Below are 4,195 nucleotides of genomic sequence, written 5' to 3'. Positions count from 1 at the left end.
GCCTGCTCATCACCCATTTGAAGAAAACAAAAGTCTCTCCCACATGATCTGACCTCCAAAGGGCTGCAGGTGAAGGAAACTAACTATTCAGGATGTAATGGTTTTTGTTCCAAACACATCAGGAAAAGCCTTTTCATGGCCAGAAGGTGGCATAGTATGCAGGGAATCCAAGGGAAGAGAATGATGCAATACATTAACTCTTTTTTTTTTTTTAGACAGAGCCTCAAGCTGTCCCCCTGGGTAGAGTGCCCTGGCATTACAGCTCACAGCAACCTCCAACTCCTGGGCTCAAGCGAGTCTCCTGCCTCCGCCTCCCAAGCAGCTGGGACCACAGGCGCCCACCACAACGCCCGGCTATCCTTTGGCTGCAGCCGTCATCGTTGTCTGGCGGGTCCGGGCTGGGGATTCGAACCCGCCACCTCAGGTGTACGTGGCTGGCGCCTCAGCCGGTTGAGCTATAGGCGCCGAGCCAATACATTAACTCTTAAACGTTGCCTTTTTTCTGCTTATAAACTAGATATGCATTGCGGGAAAAGCCAAACATTGCAAGGATCTTTTAATAGAACTTACAATACAGGTGTTAGGACCTAACTCGCCACTGAGAGACCACCATACACACATAAAAAAACAAAGAAGTGCTTTTTATGCAAATGCAAGCATATGCCTGGGTCATTCCACCCTACAGTGTAGGAGGGGCGACCCCGAAGGGACGCGAGCTGAGGTTTTTAAAGCGTATAGAGGAATTTCATCGGGTGTTTTGTCGGGCGGGGTTGCTATTGGCTGAGCTGTTTATGGTTAGGGACTTTCTAGAGAGGGAGGCTGCTTGTCTGTTTCTGATAGACTGGCTCCCTCTGAGCTGATTGACCTTGCCCAGAAATGCAGGGGGACCGGTCCGTTTTAGACTGGCTGCCCAGAAGTGCAGGGGAGGGAGCTAGTCTTTTTCTGATAGACTGATTCCACCTGGGCGACCTTGCCCAGGAGGGGAGTGGGGAGTTAGTTCCAAGCTGGAGTTACATTAACCTTTTCATTCTCAAATGGAGTTACATTAACCTCTTCACAGGGAGTAAAAATTCGCCGTGATCCCACCTCGGATATAACCGCTATGGTGAGTTTGGTGCACAACTCATTGCCCAGGTCCACCTTTTATTTTCAATAACTAAAATAACATTTCTTACAAAAATAGAATCACAGATTGCGCGGCCTCTCGTTCCTGGGCAGTGCAGGGCTGTGTCAGGCTCTGGCTGGCTCTCGCGGGCGGAGGGGCCGGCGAACAGGCGACTTCGGGGTACGTTTCCCTCCGAGTGGCCCTGTGCCCTGAAGCCCCGGGGGGCGGTGTCCGTGTCCCGAGGGCAAAGGCTGGGGCGCCAAGTCTGCACCCGCCACGCAGTGAGCCCCCCAGCGGCTCCAGCACTCCAAACAGGTGCCCAGCGGCCCAGGAAGGTGCTCATACTCTGCAAGAGATTAAACGCATTTTCTCTATGAGGATGCATTGATGTTTCAGATTGGGCAAGCGCTAAGAGAGCTCACAGATCACCGTAGCTGACCCCTAGCAGCCTGCCTCAGAACTCCACCTTTGAAGATCAGCACCCCGCAACGGCCCCTAGGAGTGGACCGTCCACGAATGGCCACACAGAAAGTCAGCTAGGTCACATGAAACCTGAATTGTTGTCCTGCCCAGAACCTTCACCAAAAGTTCCAATGTGATGTCGCCCACCCGGTTTTTTGTTTGTTTGGATCCATTTAATTATTAAGTTATCTACATACAGTAACTCCTTTATTGCTTGCACTTGGAGCATGGACGCTGTCTGCTGCCCATCCTGCACAAAATGTTTCCTTAAAATCCCTTCCAGGGCGGTGCCTGTGGCTCAAAGGAGTAGGGCGCAGGCCCCATATGCTGGAGGTGGCAGGTTCAAACCCAGCCCCGGCCAAAAAGTGCAAAAAAAAAAAAAATCCCTTCCAGATATTTAGGAGCTTTATGGTATGACCCAATTGCTACAAAAAGTTTAGCTTAAATGAAAAACTGTAATATAAAGTAACTGTATCTGTAAGGAGACATTTTAAGCAAAAGGGTTTGGAAAATCTGAATGTCTACACCTGGGTAAGCACTAGCCATCTGTGTTTTCTTTTTTCTAGGCGACTGTCATAAATATGCTGAATCACCACATATGTGTCAATAGAGCTAATGAAACAGGAAATGTTTTAAACATAGCTCTGAGTCTTTTCTCCACTCACCCAGAGGGACCCATCTCGCTCTCCAGATTTGTTTTCCCTATAGTTTATGTACTTTTGTTCTATAATAAATGTATGTTGCTGGTGAAAAACAATAATACACATAGCATTGAACTAGGGGTCAGGAAGCTATTAACTCCTAAACCCACCACTAGAATCCCCTTGTACTTTTTTGGTTAACTAAATGCAGTATGCTCTCCTTTACCTTTCTTCCTGGGACACTGTTTTGGGACCTCCTGGTCTATCTGACTTCTGCTCATCCCTCCCAGGTCAGCTCACACCTTGCATTCTCTGGGAGTTGCTCTCAACCTGGATTAGGTACACCTGCAGCCTGAACGTATTTTTCTCACATTACTTACTAAACTGAGTGATAATTTTCTGCTTGTTAGGCATTACCATCCACTATCTTATCTTACAAGTGCCTGCACTACAGGTACCATGTTCTGTTTACTTTTATTATCTAGCACCAAGCGCATGACTGGCTTATGGGCAGTACCCTAAACATTTGTAGATGGGAGAATACTGGCCAATCTGGTCCTCATTCTCCTTTTCTGTTAAGTGGAGTTTAGCTTCCTCATCTGTAAAATGGGGGTAGGTTTGCTGATCTGTAGGGAGACTTCCAGTAATAGAATTAATTTTTCTACTTTTTTTTTTTTTTGAGACAAAGTCTCACTTTGTCATGCTCGGTAGAGTGCTGTAGTGTCACAGCTCACAGCAACCTCAAACTCTTGGGCTTAAACGATTGTCTTGGCTCAGCCTCCCAAGTAGTTGGAACTACAGGCGCCCACCACAATGCCTGGCTATATTTTTGTTGCAGTTATCATTGTTGTTTAGCAGGCCTGGGCCAGGTTCGAACCCACCTGCCTCACTGTATGTGGCCAGCACCCTAACTACTGAGCAATGGACACCAAGCCCTATCCTACTTTTTTTAATATAAAAGAATTGACTTATTATAGTTCAAATATATAAACTGAACATTCAAACATCTAAAAATTAAACCTTAAGAACAAAAGTTTAACATTCAAACAGGAGTATAGTTTTTAGGTAATTTGCTGTCTAATCCAGAATACTGCTAAAGATCACTTCATGATGAATAAAATGTTTCACCAGCAGTTCTATTGTAGCCAACCCATAATGACTGTGGTTCCATACCTAAAAATCAATTGCTAAATAGATCTCTTAGGCAGAAAAAGACTTAGCCAAACAACAAAACTTCAGTGAATTAAACTGTTGTTTAGAGATGAAGATAAAAGCATGTCCATTGCAATAATTTTGGTTTCTGGAAGGTAATTTAATTTTCGGTATTTTACCTACTTTAAAAAACAAACTCCAACTTAGGTTTTCTTGAAGTCCATGATATTTGCATCTTGCAAACCACATATGTTCTTTTTCTTTCTTTCTATTTCTTTTTTTAGAGGCAGAGTCCCTCTCTGTCCTCCAGGTTGGTTTGCAGTACTGCCATCAGAGCTCACCGTAACCTCAAACTCCTGGGTTCAAGCTATCCTCCACCTCAGCCTCCTAAAGGGCTAAGATAACACGTATGAGCTACTTTGCCTGGTCCACATATGCTCTTTAAAAGTCTTCCATGGGCCTTTGACCCAGACTAGGCCCAACATGGAGGGGCACCCTGAGACTCCCTGAACTACCCCAAAGGGAGGAACTGACTGGAGAGGGACCCACTTAGGCCTCCTCAGCTACCCCACAGGGAAGAGCTGACTGGAGAGGGGCGCCCTGAGGCCCTGTGAGCTACCCCACGGGAAGAATGTTCACTGGTGATGGGGCACCATGAGTGATCAATAAATGTTATATGTTGGCTCAGCACCCATAGCTCAGTGGTTAGAGCACCGGCCACATACACCAAGGTAGGTGGGTTCAAGCCTGGCCTGAGCCTGCTAAACAATGACATCTGCAACAAAAAATACCTGGGTGTTGTGGTGGGCACCTGTAGTCCCAGCTACTTGGGAGG

At 46.4% G+C, this 4,195-nt stretch overlaps 1 long non-coding RNA gene across 1 annotated transcript in view; it reads right to left on the bottom strand.

The window, feature by feature from the left end:
• Positions 1–1,130: 1,130 nt before the first annotated feature.
• LOC111727161 overlaps positions 1,131–4,195 on the bottom strand; it is a 5,499-nt gene continuing 2,434 nt past the window's right edge. The window contains exon 2 of the long non-coding RNA XR_002774779.1: positions 1,131–1,451. This is a non-coding gene — a long non-coding RNA (uncharacterized LOC111727161). The remainder of the gene's footprint in view (positions 1,452–4,195) is intronic.

This window comes from Otolemur garnettii, unplaced genomic scaffold (genome assembly GCF_000181295.1).
Source record: "Otolemur garnettii isolate 467f Iridium unplaced genomic scaffold, OtoGar3 scaffold00096, whole genome shotgun sequence".
NCBI lineage: Eukaryota > Metazoa > Chordata > Mammalia > Primates > Galagidae > Otolemur > Otolemur garnettii.
The sequence above is the reverse complement of the archived record's forward strand: the minus strand, read 5'-3'. Positions and strand labels throughout refer to the sequence as shown.